Below are 15,270 nucleotides of genomic sequence, written 5' to 3' on the forward strand. Positions count from 1 at the left end.
TGAATTACTATGGCACTATATATAAGCATTTAAAGCTCTGACTTGGCCAAGCAGCTGGAAGGAATGAAGAAAAATGCACAGTGCTCTGACTCTTCACATGAGGCGTGCAAGGGCTGACACCACCCTCAAGAGTACCACTAAAGCTAAACACACCTCCAGTTGTGAGAGCTTAGGCATATCCACAGTGTACTTTTGAAAGAGAAATTTAAAAGCCTACGTRAATATTACTTCACCCATTGTAACAGAGATGGTAAAATTCCTCTGATTAATGCCAAGAGACTAATAAAAACAACACAAGAAGGTTTTTTTTTCCTCTTTAAAACACACCTTCTATCTAAATTGTCTCATAGAGATATTAAGGGTGGCGAGTATAAAAGGCATCACTGTGACTAGTATCTCCAGGAAAGTCTCACAAACATTCACACGAAGTGGAAACACGTATACAAAGCTCAGTGGGAATATTGCTACAGCAAATTCAGATAGTCTTCTGTCTTTTTGTCAATAAAAAAAGAAAATGAAAAGGAATTAAAATAATATTCCTCTGTAGTAGAGGGTGGATTTTGAGGGGGTATCAGGGAATAATTTTGTACTGCCAAAATCCTTAGCAACTAATTAAAAATAATCTAAAAAGAAGCTAAAGACAGTTTAATGGCTTTCTCCATAAATATAAGAAATTTAAGCTGTAAATAATATCCCTGCCTTACCCAGTGAAGGATGCAATGAAACAACAACTGTTGGGCTTTTCTGCAAGATCTTTAATCAAAAGACCAGGAAAAAAAAACAGGAAAGAAAGTAAAAAACTTGCTTCAAAAATATTAGCTTTAGCACAATCTGCAAAGGAAATAATGCTGTTGACTGCAATGAGTAAAAGCTCAAGCAGCCACCAAATGCCATTCATATTCCTTCCAGATTAATGCTACAAAAGAAAATAGACATGGCTGTGCACATAACAGAGCAGGTAAAAAGTTCCTAGTAATGGTCTGGAGATATGTTCCAGTCATGAGCAGCAGAGAATACCATGCTGGTGACCACGCTGATACTGCTGTTTCTTCACTAAACAAACATGTATTTTTCTATTTGTATACAGTTACAGTGAAACAACCCAAAGAAGAGATAAAAAAGCATATATTTAAAAACAAAACTTAGCATGGTTTGGCATAATATTAGTATTATTTCTCCGTACTTCTCAAAAACCGTACCGAATTTATCTATTATCCTAATTTTTTTCACCAAAACTAAAACTTTTGCTTTGAACTAAATGCATGCAAAAAGCAAAACAACAGACCTCCTCAGATTATGAAAGAGATGCACATACTAATTTTCCAGGAAAAAAAAGCCATATGCAAACAGGTGAAGTTACAAATAAACATCTTGTGGTTATGTCATTCTTAAACAACCTGTTTCAACCACTTGCATTTTCTTTTTCAATTGAAGTCTAAGATTTAACTCACATGGCAATTTCTACATTCCTATGTGCTTGGAGTTATTCTGTAAGTGTTGAGATGATCCATGCCACATACATGACTCATGGGGAGGGGAGAGCAAAGTAATCTGACTATGAAAGCAACAAGAAAGGAGATGTTTCAAAACCTGTATCCCAATCACACACTGAACTGTTTTCCTCCACAGAATTAACTAGAAAGAAAAGGCGGGAAAACAAAACCCTTCTGTTTTTGCTATTAAACCACATGGCATGTCCAAAGCATCTTCTGATATGCTAATAAGAGGAAAGAATGAAGAAGGAAGGAGGGGGGAAAAAAAAGAAAAAAAAAAGACCTTGTACAAGACTTCAAAATAACACAATTAAATTCTTCCCATATAAATATTTAGATACCTTATCTGTAAATGAAAAGTGGCTGAAGATGATTGTCCAGAACTTACAATCATAGTCATTCATAAGCCAGAATTCTGAATACAGAATATTAGTTTACTGAGTCATACTTACTCCCTGTAAAAGAATTATTCCCTACCATTGCTGTAACTCAAAATAATCACTACTTATTGATGAAATAGAAGCTTCTTGTCATGTAATTAGAGAAAATACTAGTATATTTGTCAATAAATAACCAAATAATTGCACAACATTTACAGCAACACTGTTAACTTTGAGAGCAAGGATAAGAAGAGGAGGTTCTTATTTTTAGTAGACCCAGTCAACATGTTAGCACTCTAACAATGAAATTAAAACAAAAGAAGCATTATGAGCAGATTTTTCTCACTAGGAAAGTAGATGATTTCACTTAAAAGATACTCTGCTGAGAACATTTATTTTAAATTATGCTTTCAATCACTGTCACAATTTTTTAGTGATTTCTAATAGTCAACATTTTACATTTGCTCCACATTCTGCTCATTCAATAAATCCCACAGTTTTCAAAAGTTTGCATATGGGTTATGTATTTTATGTCTTCAAGAGGCCCCAGTTTATGTGCCACTTCCAACTTGCTTCAAGGTCACCTGTTCCTTCTAAATGCAACTGTAGATGGGAAGAGTAACCTTAAAAATCTCTTTTCAGCTTCTGGTCAGGCTTGCTGAAATAGTACTGAAAATGTTATATTAAGTACACTGCAGGAATCCACAATGAGAAAATCCCAAGAATGCTCTCACAGGAGTTTAGAAAGACTCTTAGAATCATAAAACTCAGAAAAAGAGCAGGAAAGGTTTCAGGTTATCTACAGTCTATCCATCCATTCTAAGGAAGGATCAAATATATATGTCATTACTAACATACAATTGTTTAACCTGTCCATAAAAACATCCAATGATATTTCAGAAGTTTTGCAGCCTCCCAAGGAAGATTGTTCCCATGTTTCACTGACAGAAAGGAGCACTCTGACAGTGAAAAACCACAGGCCAGCCGCAGATTTGAGAAAGAGTATCCTTCATTATACCTATAAATAAAACGTACTCATCCCAAATAAAAATACTAGAAAAACTAGGAGGAAAGAAGGAGACATTCTTACAGCAAAAGGGGATTCATGTAGGGAAGATCTAACCCTCAGAAAACTGTACATTGTTTTTCTGCCCATCTTGGGCTGATGCTGCCCATCAGCACAAGCGCTGGCAAATTTAACAGATTAAGCCACCAGTGATGCATGCTAATATAGTGGACTGAGAACAGATGAAAAACAGACAAACCTTGTTATTCCACCTGTGCAAAGGGGCAATAGCTACAGCATATGGGTGGGACAGATAGCGGGGAGCAGCATCTTAAACTTCCATAACGAACTCCAACAGAACTCATTTGTCAGGGTCTTTAAGGCTCACTCATATATGTTGAGTGCAYAAATGCATTCTAGGACTTGCACTGACTCCAAGTAACTGCCGAAATAATAACAACTCTCCAGTTCTTTATCCCTTTGTTACATAGGAAAGATGGTTTAAGTCAAAATATTATGTTTTCATTTAACAGTTTTTAAAATTCTCAGAAACACCTAATTCCAAGTAATTCAGTTAAGTACCACAGAATTTGCATAGTTCTGCTATTAACCCAAGTCAAACTCAGCTCAGTCAGACCGCTGGCTGGCTCACGGAATGGACAAACAGGTCCACAGTCTTCCACCTCTCAGCTGAAATCCAGCCGAGAACAGGAGTGACTGGCAAAAACTACCATGCAATTAGTTTCAGTGACCTACGCAGAAACAGTAGATTAACCAAGTGCATAGGTAACAAAAACCACCACACTGACGTTATTCACAACTGTCAGCATCAAACCACTCACACAGGGGTACAAGATCCCAGTGAAAACAATGGAGTTATGTCTTTAGTCACAGACTAAAGACACAGTTCAGAAACTCAGTTATGCTGACTCCTCCTATGCCGGTGCAACAACACTATAGCAGGGGGCGATGACTTATGAAGAACGTTTGTCTTCATCAACTACTATACCTCTTAAAAGCATAAGGACAGAACTGCAAACTTAGTCTGTACAATACCTTCCTTATAAGAAAGGCAATAAGATGAGTAAATTGAATCCTTCTTCTTATGGCCAGGATTTCCAAACTTTAACATACGCTTTGCTTTTGCGACTACTTCCTGTGTTCAAGATTTTAATATTACTATCAGCTTCTAATTGTGCACTGCTCTCAATTATTAACATTCAGAGGATGACTAGATGCTCTCTGATTTATCGCTTTAAAGATGAATGCTTTTAAAACAGCAGTATAAAGAACTTTATATAATCATCGTACCCCGTACTGAGATGCATTTTGTTCACCTCTGTAAACTAAAATGTGGACAGAAAGAGACAATTGTCAAACATAATTCTGCATTGTACAGTATCCTGTTAAGTTGAAATCCTCTTGTTTCTGAGTGAACAGACTAACACTGTCTGGCACTGTTGTCACGGCAATAAGTTTCACAGTTCTCATTCTGACATTATAATGAACAACTCTGTCACTCAGCTGCTATTCTGTGACTACTACAACAGCATCTGAAACTGCAAAAAAGTTAGTACTAGTCTGTAATATGAAACTCTTTATAATCCTTGAAATGCACACAGAGAAGAAAGATTCCTAATAATTTCTAATAAAGAACCCCACAGGGAAGGGCAGAGAGTAATCAAGAACTTAGACTGCTAACCCATTTCCAGATTATCCTTCCTAGAGGACGCCTTATTTGTTTATAGGATCGAAATGGGTCAAAGTAATAAGCAGTGGTGGTAAAAATATTTAAAGTAATTTTCAGGGATTAATTAAAATAATTCAAAGCAGAGAAATCAATACATCAACACAAAATTTAAATTTTGCATCTACTAAACTCTTAGAGGCAATAGTTCAGAAATAAACATATACATTATCTACATGGCAAAGTTCAATAATTACAAACAGTGTACACACAAAAAAATGTAATTCTTATCTTGAACTGGTAACACTACCAGATTCTTCATCAGCTACATTTGCATGTAGAAAACAGCAAAGAATGGGCAAATCTCACAGTAAAACTAAGAAGAGATGCATGTTAATGCTGTATAAATTGTCCTGGAAATTCAAGCTAAAGTGTTATCAGAAAATATATGAAGTAAACACCGTATTCAGTACTTAATATGTTTCAAATCACCATCTTTGGCTAGGCTATCCCATACTACATTTGATCCATTTTTGTGTTAAAACATTTGTGTTTTTTTAGTATCAAAGTAGACTCTTTTGCGATGCTATCAAAATTAAGCACGAAGTAACAGCTTGTTCTTATGTACTAGAGAAGATTTTCTGATGCATTAATAGAACATAAGCATATATAAGAGAAGACAATTATAAAGTCATGAAATATATTTTAGCAGCTTATTTGCTACATTCATAATTTGATTTTTAATCCCTTCTGACAATAAAGAAATATCAAGAAAATAGAAGGATTTCATTGCACAACTCTGACCAGTGGCTGCATTTCTAAACAAAGAATCTGTGGGGACAAGCAACAGTACTTGGCTATGTTATTCACACTACTGAACTGCAAGCCTCCTGGAGCTCCTTCACTAAAATGATGGATGGCTGCTTTAAATATTCAGTAAGTTCCACAGATCATCTAGCATCCCGAGTTCATGAATGGAGGAACCTGGTTCAAAACGCTGTGCAGTGAATTTGGCAGTAAAGAACATTCGTTACAAATTCTGGTAGTGTTTTATAATTCAAAGTTGTTCAGGAAGTTAAATTTAGATAAAATTAAATAGAGAAAAGCCCAAATAATTTGTGTGACTTCTCATAGTAGAACACACAGAACAAAGGACAGATAAGTGATCATGAAAACTGCAAAAGTTTTCTTTTCCGTGCTTATTATTTTACTGTAGTATTATACTGAGATTCCATTTAATGCTAGAAGCTGAATAAAGACATTATTCCTGCTCTGAAGATCTTATTTGTTAACACTTGAAAAATCACTTAGCCTGTGGTCTATTGCCATTCATTTATAGGAATGCACATGATTCAAGATAAGAAAATGCATGAATGAAACCAAGTCAGAAAGGAAAAGAGAAAAAGGCGATTAATTTATTTCATCTGTGTAGTATCCCTGTACTCATTTCTTTATTTCCCTTGGTTTTACTACCTGATGTGCACTTTTGCAAAGTAAAATATGTAAACATACATCATCAACATTAACAGGTGTTTTAACATTAATTCAGAGAATATAGAATCGAGTATGATGTGCACAACTGTTCAGTAAAACTGTAATTTTGCATATCACATTTTTTGTGCTCTCCCAATTGAATGGAAGAAACACAAGCAGCACATTATCAGCCACTACAGTACAAATTAGATTATCACACTCAAAAGTTTTAAAAGTATAATTAATGCTATAAAAAAGTCAGTAACATTGATGAGGAAGTGCCACCAGTTTGGTATTTTAATGCAATCTTTACTTACACATTCATGTATTGCTCTTTTTCCCACACGGGACCCACCTCACGTGATAAACATGATGTGTCTGCCCTCAGTATGAACTGGAGTTGCTATTACAGCAAAATTTCTCCAGGTCTCTCTCCTATTTGTTAAAAAAAATTGGAAGCTTGCAAAGAAAAGGATGATCTAAAGTGAATGTTACCCTCTTCTCCTCACCCCCCCCCCCCAAAAAAAAAAAAAGATTCTCTCCGGGTCACAGAACTCTTTTGTGAAGACTTGTGAAGTTCTAATTAAAACCCTTCAGGTTTCCCACTTTCTGGTGCTTGACTTGATAATTTGGGATTAATATGGTTTATCCACTAAGCACTCACAGGTACAACTAGAGCAAACAGAAAGCAGGTTCTGAATGTAAGTGCAAAAATTACAGCCTCAGAAAATTGTAAGCGAGTGAAACCACAAGATTGTAACAGGAAGTGTTAGCAACCTTATAGACCTCCTTTATAACACTGCGCCTTCTTCAGCTCAAACTTCTGGGTACAAGACAGCCTTTTTAATCTGAGAAAGATTAAGTAAGCATAAGAGGAAAAAATGTTCACAAAGAGGAAGCAAATTAGTCAGGAACAAGGAGCCCCTGATTAAACTCAGACCTAAAAAGGAAGCTTACAAGAGATGGGAGCAGGGACAGGTGACCCGGGAGGAACATACAGACACTGTCACACCATGCAGGGATGGGGTTAGGAGAGGTAAAGCCCACCTGGAGTTGGCAAGGGATGTGAAGAGCAACAAGAAAGGCTTCTCTAAGTACATAAACAGCAAAAGGAAAGCTAGGGAAAATGTGGGCCCACTGCTAAATGGGGCAGGGGTCCTGATGATGAAGGACACAAAAAAGGGCTGAGGTACTGAATACCTTCTTTGCCTCAGTTTTTACTGGTAAGACCAACTTTCAGGAATCCCAGGCTCCTGAGACCAGAGGGGAAGACTGGAGCAATGAAGATTTACCCTTGGTGGAGGAGAATCAGGTTAGGGAATATTTCAGCAAAGTGGGCATACACAAATCCATGGGACCTGACAGGATGCACCTGGCAGTGCTGTAGGAGTTGGCCCATGTCATTGTGAGGCCACACTCAATTATGTTTGAAAGGTCATGGTGACTGGGGGAGGTTCCTGAGGACTGGAAGAAAGCAAATGTGACCCCTATCTTTCAGAAGGGCAAGAAGGAGGGAAGAACAGGCCAGTTAGCCTCACCTCAGTCCCTGGGAAGATGATGGAGCAATTAATCCTGGCTAACTAATCCATATCTTCCAGATACGTATAGGACAGGAAGGTGGTTGGGAGTAATCAGCATGGATTTCCAAAGGGGAAATTCTTGCTTAACTGACCCAATAGCCTTCTATGATGAGATGACTCACTTGGTGGATGAGAGGAGAGCAGTGGATGTTGTTTGCCTTGACTTTAGTCCGGTTTTTGACACTGTCTCCCATAACATCCCCAGAGACAAGCTGATACAGTGCGGGCTAGACAAGCAGTCAGTAAGGTGCACTGAAAACTGGCTGAACTGACAGGCTCAGAGGGTTGTGATCAGCAGCACAAAGTCCAGCTGGAGGCCAGGCACTACTGGCGTCCCCCAGGGGTCAATACTGCAGCCAACACTGTTCAGTCTCTTCATCAATGACCTACATGATGGGACCAAACGCACCCTCAGCAAGCTCGCAGATGACACAAAACTGGGAGGACAGGCTGATACACCAGGTGGTTGCGCTGCTATTCAGAGGGAACTCAGCAGGCTRGAGAAATGGGCAGAGAGGAACCTCATGAAGTTCAACAAGGGGAAGTGCAGGGTCCTGCACCTGGGGAGGAATAACCCCACGCACCAGTACACCCTGGGGGATGACCTGCTAGAAAGCAGCTCTGAGGAGAAGGACCTGGGAGTCCTGGTGGACAAGAAGGTGAACATGACTTAGTAACACACCCTCATGGCAAGCAAGGCCAACAGTATCCTGGGCCAGTAGAGTGAGGGAGGTGATCCTTCACCTCTACTCAGCACTGGTGAGGCCACATCCGGAGTGCTGCGTCCAGTTCTGGGTTCTCCAGCACACAACAGACATGGAGCTACTGGAGTGAGTCCAGCAAAAGGCCACAAAGATGATGAAGGGACTGGAGCATCTCTCATATGAGGAAAGGCTGAGGAGAGCTGGGATTGTTCAGGCTGGAGAAGAGAAGGCATGGGGGGGGGGAAGGGAGAAATCTTATCAGTACTATAAATATCTGATCAGAGGGTGTCAAGAGGATCGGGCCAGATTCTTCTTAGTGGTGCCCAGCGACAGGACGAGAGGCAATGGACACAAACAGAAATACAGGAAATCCCACTTGAACACAAGAAAACACTTCTGCACTGTGAGGGTGGTTGAACACTGGAACAGGTTGCCCAGAAAGGTGGTGGAGTCTCCATCTTTGGAGATATTCAAAACCCACTGGACACAGTCCCGGGCAAACTGCTCTAGCTGACCCTGCTTGAGCAGGGGGGTTGGACCAGATGATCTCCAACCCCAACTATTCTGGGATTCTGTGAATTTGCTTGACTCGAGTGCATCTTTAATATTGAGAGTTGTTACTTCAGGATGCTGTTGTCCCCTATAGCATACCAGAACAGTTTCAGATCTTTTAAGCTGGTTACCTAGCAATAGGAATTTACCTGCTGAATTTTTTCCATACTAAAAATACACACACTGCTTAAATTTACTAAGAGAAAACATCATTTGGAGTGTTTCTGAAAGAATTCACATCTCAGAGGAGAGCTTTTGTCTGTTATTACATGTCCAAAGAGTCCAAACTACTGAAACCTATTTCTTTCACGTAAGCGAAGTATGAACATTTTACAATAGTTCAACAAGCATAACCATCGTGAGTGAGATATCCAAACTGTGCTTAACAAAAATTCCTACGAAAATGAACTGCCAGAAATTGTATTAGGATAGTATAACCGCTCAACATTAGATGAAAATGAAAGAAAAATCTCTCTGCTGCTGGTCTCAGTGAAGTCTTCTCTGTTCACATATGACAAGCCTGTAATGTCTACTGTGATATCTCTCTCTAACAGTACTAAACATGCTGCTTCTAACATCCTGAAATTTAAAATTGCCCATTTTTGAATATGGGCCCAAAATTAACACTGCTTATTGTCAGAATAGCCTTAATGTAGTGTCCTAAAAAAAACTGGAGAAGGAATGGAAAAGTCTTGGCATGCAGCCCCTGAACAAAAGTCCTTTGACCACCAGTAAGAAACTGCATAAGCTCTAAAAAGAGCAGGGACAGTAACAGCACAAGCAGAGTTTCAGGTTCAACTGTGTTTGAGTGTTTTAGAGGTCAAAACCTAAATAATTGGGGAGTCCTGACCTACTTGTGCCAGACCAATTTCAATACTAGAGATTCGAAGGAGGGACTGCTGATTACATGGCTTTTGTTTTCTTGCACAAAATGCTATTCCCTTTATTTGAACAAAATAAACCATTTTCCCCTCAAAATGAGTGGGATATGCATTTAACACAAAATGTTCTGTAAAGTATATAATTCTTAATGTTACTATTCATGCTGGTCTGTTCAGCATTTTGTTCCATTTTATTATTTTGTGCTTTGCAACAGAAGAGCTGGAAAAAGTATACATCTGCATATTTCTATATTACCATTAACAGCATGTTCTATACAGCTCACACTTCTAGTACACAGCACTTAAGACATTTCATTTTGTTCTCTTCCATGCCATTTTTTCTTTTCTAACTTTCATTTTAGACACTATTGCATTTTTAAGTATATTTTAAATGCTTAATTTTATCAAATTATTAGCATGTCTATGTCTCAATACATATAGAATGCATTAATAATTCAAAATACATTATTTTTATTTTAAGCTCTACAAGAGAAATTGAAAAGCCAAAGGACAATTTTAGATTCATTTCTTGTCCTAAATTAAAACATTAATACAATCAGGCATATTGGAAACTGAAAGAAGATAACTAATGGGACACTACAATACTGGGATAAAAAAATACAGAAAAGAATAAATTGTGCTGGGTGTGTAACAGAAATGCGTGTTAAAAAGAGTTTAAAAGCAAATCTAAGTAACAAACCAACCATTTCAGTGACTAGCAGAGAAGATGCACAGATTGAAATTTCAGATAGAAATAAGTTTTGAGGTACATTACTACCTGACCAACCAGGATAGTGACACTGATTGCAACAGAAACATCATCTACTAGGAGACATCAGAAAGGTAGCAAGGGCAGAACATGCAGTTGGACATTATGTTGATGGAACAAATATGACAAAAATGATATTTTTAGATCCCACGTATGATTGCTTCATGGTCAGCAGCACATAACAGGAAAGACAACCCATGACTCGATCACACTGAGTAATGTATACAGTCTAGACCAAAAATTCATAGTGAAAGTGCCACTCAAGCACCAACTATAATGTACCTAAAAATAATATGCTTAAATGAGCAACAAAGGCCAATAAAATTACCACGGTTGTGCTAATCTTCAGAAAGGGGAAGTAAGAAAAATGAGGATGACTATTAAAAAAGCTAAAAGTGGCACCGAAACCAACTGAATCCTTACAGGCAACAGCAGAGACTACAGAAGGATACCATATAGGAAGCACAGTGCCAAGGGGATACAGCTTACTAAATAAGCTGCATCTCACTAAATAAAATCTTGATACAGAGTAAAATGAAATCGTCTGACTAAGCAAACAGCAAAATTAAGGGGACTATTACAACTAAGTCATCATTCAAAAAGCTGATATTGCATTCAAATGAAGAAAACAGAAAGGAYTGCAAACTCTGGAAAATTGATTGTAAAAACAACACAGGTCAAAAAAGGATTTAAGGAGCAACTAACTATGGGATTCAAATAGTACTAAATCCTCCCAAACACATCAGGAGCAAAAAGACTGCCAGAGTCTGCATAAATGATCTGGCAGAGGAGGGAGAAAAAGAAAGGACAGGCAATCAGTACAGTTAGAAAATACACTGAAGATACAAATTTATTCAAGGTAGTAAGGATGAGTGCCTTTAAAGAACAGCAGAAATGCCTTACCAGTCTGAGTTGTCAGGTAATAAAACAGCAGATAAAAACCAGCGTAGGTGCACATTCAGTGGCACATGTAGGAATCCTACCTTCATATACAAAACAAGAGGTTCTGAGCCAGCCAGTAACACTAAGGAGCAAAACAGGGGGGTTATGCTAGATAGTTCCATGAAAGCATTAGTTTGGTGCTTAGCAGTAGTAAAAAAAGCAAATTAGGAAATTTAGGAAACATTAGGAAAAAGAGGAAATATTAGGAAAGGAAAAAGAGAACAAACCAGAAAAAAARATGTAGTAATACCATTCTACAAATCTGTGCTTGGCCAATACTTTAAATACTGTGTGAAGCTTTTGCCTGTTCCTTCCTATAAAACTCAAAGCAGAACTGGAAAGGGTTCTGAGGAGGGCATGAATGGCCTAGGATGTGAAATGCACCCATACAGGGAATGCTTGGGTACACTGGGACTTGTTCATTGCACACGAGCTTGGGAGCAGCTATAAGAGAGGCCTGAGCAGCACGGGGATTAAGTGTTTACTGTTTCTTCCAATAAAAAGAACTAGGGGATGTCACATGAAGCTAGAAGGAGCCAGGTCCCAAACAAACATGTGGTAGTACTTCAAACAATGAGGGGACACTGAACACAAGCAGCTCACAGGAGGTCAAACAAAGAATAGACAAATACTTGGGAGAGAGATCCACTGCAGGTATCTAAACAGACTAACCCCAGTAAGTCCACAAAGCCCCCCAAGCTGAAAATGGTCAGAAGCTGAAAGAATATTAAGAAATATATGTGCTAACCATATCCTTACTCTTCTCTAGACATCTGTTTGTGACTACTGTTGCAAACAGAATACTTGGCAAGATAGTTTGGTGCAGATTTCATTAACTGGTTAGTTATCTGGGTGCAATAATTTTGTACAAACCAGTAACAACAAACAACTCACCTTACACAGACTGAGATAAAATAGTACAATAAGATATAATAACCTCATACAGATTTAAATATTTCAAAGATAATAAAAGAGGGGAGGCACTCAAATTGCCTTCTGCTGTCTGTGAACCTATGCTCATGCTGAAGTTCATATCTTTAGAAGCCCAAACCTTCCTTGAAACTTAGTTCCTGAACCTATGAAAGCTAGGTAAGATTGCTATTCTAGTTAAAACAACAACAACAACAACCACCATTATAATCATTTATTTGAAATAATCTTTACTCTGAATTTTAAGCATTTTCCTTTTTTTGCTTCCTTTTCTTAAGAATTTGTACATTTTCTCTCATTCTGTATCAGCAAAACTATTGTTTTCAAATACCTCTGTGTATTACTGGAGGACATTAACTTGACATGTCACGGCTGTATTTTTCTCCTCTATATTTACTTGTTGTATTGCATGATTAAGTAAAACATTAAGTAAAATTCCTGTTATCTACTGCTATGAAAGCCTAATCTACTTGACATGGATGCTTTGAACATTTGTGCTTTACAAGGTAATCACCAGTGGTTAACAAAGGGGAAAACGTTAAAAAAACAAAAACAAGCAAACAAACACAGTCTTGAAGCCTCAACCGTTATACAGACCACTGAAAACTGTGATATACTCTGCAGAAGGGAACATTTTAACCAGAACTTACACTTTCTTCAGGTAATACATGGAAACTCAGCTTACTTCAGAATAGACCTCTCAGATGGAAGAATTTACAGAATAAGGAAGATGTGCATCATTCTTTCTGTTACTATAGTGCTTAGAAGCTGCAGCTGTAGACCAAGGCTCTCTTGTGTTCTTGGTTGCTCAAGTGGCAAGCGATATACAGCAGGACTTAGGTGAGAAAGTCCAATAGGGCCACTTATGTAATATGTTTTCTTTAACAAAGCTCCATTTGAGAACTACCTGCAGTACTATACAGCCTGAATGTTAATTGAAAGCTATTCCAGAACCACACTACTCTGGATGGTTAAACACTCCTTCCAATTTGTATCCTAAATGTATTCATACCCACTTTATATATATTTGTTCTTTTGCCAACACTGTGGTTTATCTTAAGTAACTCTTCTTCCTTCAGTGTTTGCCTTTTGATGTACTTACGGGGGGGGGGGGGGGGACCCACAACTCCTTTAAACTTTAATTTTATAAGTGAAATAAATCACTCTCCTAATCCTTAACTGCACCTGTTCCAATCACAGTTTATTGTTCCTGAATACAAAATTTTGCATTAGATCTTTCCAGTGCTTTGTAAAATTGCACTATTTTATTCCTAATTATTTCAGAAATACTTCATCTGCTACAGCCTAGTATCAAATGTGCCTTTTACAGAATTTAAATCCATTTTTGTGTCTCAATTTTTCATCCGCTGGTCAACTAGCTAGCACTCCTCAGTCTCTCCTGCATTCTTCTACTGAAAAATGCACATATATAATAAATGCATATATATATAAGTGTGTGCGAGTGTGCAAGCAGCTAACCCTACTAAAGCTAAAGCTATCTTGAATTCCTTTGGAGTTCCCAGAGTATCCTTTGATGCTAGACATTTATCAAAAAGAAGCTGAAGGATAGATTTCTTGTCACAACATGCTAATATGCTTGTTAACTGAAGCCTTTAAGACACAAGACTGTTTTGTGAGTCTTGTTGGTCAATTTTTCTCCACCTATACACACTCTTCCAATATTCCAGAGCTTCATTTCTACATTTAAAATAAAAAAGCAAATTATTCATCAGTATATTCCCAAAGCGTAGCTCTATTAGTGGTCAGAAGGACTTCCATACATGAGTGCCAAAGCACTTTATTTACTAATAGGAAGTAAAAATGCCTTCTATCACTCAGTTTTATCACTCCTTCCATTAAAATCCCTTTTGGTAGTAGTAGATTTGGGAAAAAACAACAACAACAACCACCCATGATGCAAGTGTAGATCAAGGCTTAGAGAAAATATTTTTGATTTGTGACTTGCACAGAAGCAGCAGCATACCCTGTGAAAATAAATCTGGCTTCATCCACTTGGCATAAAAAGCTGAAAGTTCTTTTCAAGCACTTTAAAAATGCAGTTTCTCCTTAATAAGCATTAGCAGTGCAAGCAGCACTACGGGATAAACATTTCAACTAATCTGCCTTAAATATTCATTGTCCATCTTTTAGATTAATGAAAAGGGAATAGATATTTGCATCTGATAACAAGTTGTTTCCACTGATAAAGTTAACATTTGTCTGGAAAGTAGTGCTCATCCTTCCACAAAGATTCGGGGAGAATTCTGTGGAAGCAGCTTCCCCAGTAGTTCTGACAATGAACCAGTGGCTGACTCTGAAGAGGAAAGGAAAAATTATCAAGCTATTTCGCCATAGCTGAGAGATCCAGGGGACATAAGCTGCAAAAGAACTGTTACTTTAAGACTATGAAAGCACCATTTGGTCAGAGATGTGACAGAGATGTGAACAACTAACATCACAGGATGATATTTACAGCCAGCACAAAAAGTGAATTTATCTTTACTTCAGCTAAATTTAGAATTCTAAACCAAACCACTCCAAAAACCCCAGACAAGGTGCATATTTGGAACTGGTATTACAGATGTTCCAGAACAAGGCATATACCTTTGATTATCAAATGATACCAAAAAAAACCCAGAATACATAGTGAATTAGTGATGATAATGGTTATTCAACACAACCAATTTATACCCCTTTAGGGTTCTGCATGGTACTCTTCAGCCTGCCTCCAGCTGAGAGAGTTTGTTCTAGAACAGGGAATCCCAAATGACGGTACAAACACCTCTGATGGTATATTCAGTCCTTGAGAGCTGCACACAGTCCAACACAGAGCTGTAATTTTAGACAGTGGTTTCCACTGCCAGTGATGTACT

The 15,270-nt window shown here is 37.9% G+C and overlaps 1 protein-coding gene across 1 annotated transcript in view; it reads right to left on the bottom strand.

Moving 5' to 3' along the window:
* WASF1 (WAS protein family member 1) overlaps nt 1–15,270 on the bottom strand; it is a 71,288-nt gene that overhangs the window by 50,631 nt on the left and 5,387 nt on the right. The gene's annotated exons all lie outside the window — the stretch shown is intronic.

This window comes from Apteryx rowi, unplaced genomic scaffold (assembly GCF_003343035.1).
Source record: "Apteryx rowi isolate R43461 unplaced genomic scaffold, aptRow1 scaffold_334, whole genome shotgun sequence".
Classification (NCBI taxonomy): domain Eukaryota; kingdom Metazoa; phylum Chordata; class Aves; order Apterygiformes; family Apterygidae; genus Apteryx; species Apteryx rowi.